Source organism: Orycteropus afer, unplaced genomic scaffold (assembly GCF_000298275.1).
Source record: "Orycteropus afer afer isolate SDZICR_OR568_19922 unplaced genomic scaffold, OryAfe1.0 scaffold00332, whole genome shotgun sequence".
NCBI lineage: Eukaryota > Metazoa > Chordata > Mammalia > Tubulidentata > Orycteropodidae > Orycteropus > Orycteropus afer.
The window spans coordinates 1,151,390-1,153,245 of record NW_006921919.1 but is presented as its reverse complement, the minus strand read 5'-3'; positions in this window follow the sequence as shown (position 1 = coordinate 1,153,245).

The window sequence follows — 1,856 nt, the reverse complement described above, 5'->3', positions numbered from 1 at the left end:
AAGAATATATCACAAATGGGATGGCTTAAACAAACAGGAGTTTATTCTTACAATTTGGAGGCTTTAAGTCCAAGTTCAAAGTGCCAGGTCTAGGGGCTGGATGAAAGCCCCTCAACCTTGGGGTCCAGCTCTGCCTTCTGCTCCTGGCCCACTGGAGCTAGAGGCATTTCTTCACTCAGACAGCTGTAAGCTGCTGAGGCTGAGAAGCCCAAAGGTTGACAAGTAAAAAGGTGAAGTCCCGATGTTACCAAACCACATGGCAGGCCATTAACTTAAGTCCATTTTATGTCCCAAGGTTGGCAGAGCATAGCAGGCTGCTGAGCAACGACACGGCTACATGCAAGACCCAAGCGAGCCATAGACTAGAGACCATTCCCAAGGCTTCTCCTTATATACAGGAAGCAGACCACATCCCAAAGGCAGCTACTCAGCTGCTGTGATAGATCCCACCATGGAGATGATTACCAGTCTCATCATGGGGAATAACTATCACCAGCTGCCCAGCCACTCAACCAGGCCCAGCCAAGTTGGCACACAAACGTAACTACCAAATCTAGGAATACGTAAGTTCTCAAAAATGAAATAAATACATAAATGAAACACATAAATATAAATGTCCTAGGCATTGTTGAGATGAAATGGACTGGTATTGGCCATTTGGAATCAGACAATCATATGTTCTACTATGCTGGGAATGACAATTGAAGAGGAATGGTATCACATTAATCATCAAAAAGAACATTTCAAGATCTGTCCTGAAGTACAATGCCATCAACGATAGAACAATACCCATAGGCATACAAGGATGACCAGTCAATACAATTATCATTCAAATTTATGCACCAACCACTAAAGCCAAAGATGAAGAGACTTAAAAATTTTACTAACTTCTGCAGTCTAAAGTTGACCAAGCATGCAATCAAGATGTATTGGTTATTACTGGTGATTGGAATGTGAAAAGTTGGAAACAAAAAATCATTAGTATTTGGAAAATATGGCCTTGGTGATAGAAAAGATGCTGTAGAGCACATGACAGAATTTTGCAAGGCCAGTAACTTATTCATTATAAATATCTTTGTTCATCAACATAAATAGCAGCTATCCACATGGACCTCCCCCAGATGGAATACACAGGAATCAAATTGACTACATCTGTGGAAAGAGGCAATGGAGAAGCTTACTAATATCAGTCAGAAGAAGACCAGGAGCTAACTGTGGAACAGACCATCGATTGCTCGTATGCAAGGTCAAGTTGATGATGAAGACAATTAAAAGAAGTCCCCAAAAGCAAAAACACAAACTTGATTATATTCCACCTGAACTTACAGACCATGTGAAGAACACATTTGATGCATAGAGTACCAGTGACCAAAGACCAGAGGAACTGTTAAATGACATCAAGAACATGATACATAAAGCATAAGGTCATTGAAAAGACAAGAAAGGAAGGAAAGACCAAAATGGATATCAGAAGAGACTCTGAAACTTGATCTTGAATGGAGAGTAACTAAAGTAAATGGAATAAATGATGAAAGGGCTTAACAGAAAATTTCAAAGGGCAGCCTGAGAAGACTAAAGTATTATAATGGAATGTGCCAAGACCTGGAATTAGAAAACCAGAAGGAAAGAACATGCTCAGCATTTCTCAAGCTGAAAGAATGAAGAAAAAGTTCAAGCCTCCAGTTGCTCCCATGGGCAAAACACTGAATGATGCAAGAAGCATCAAAAGAAGATGGAAGGATTATACAGAGTCCCTGTCCCAAAAAGATTTGGTCAATGCTCAGTTGTTTCAGGAGGCAGCATATAACAATGAACCAATGGGGATGAAGGAAGAAGTCCAAGCTGAACTAAAGGAA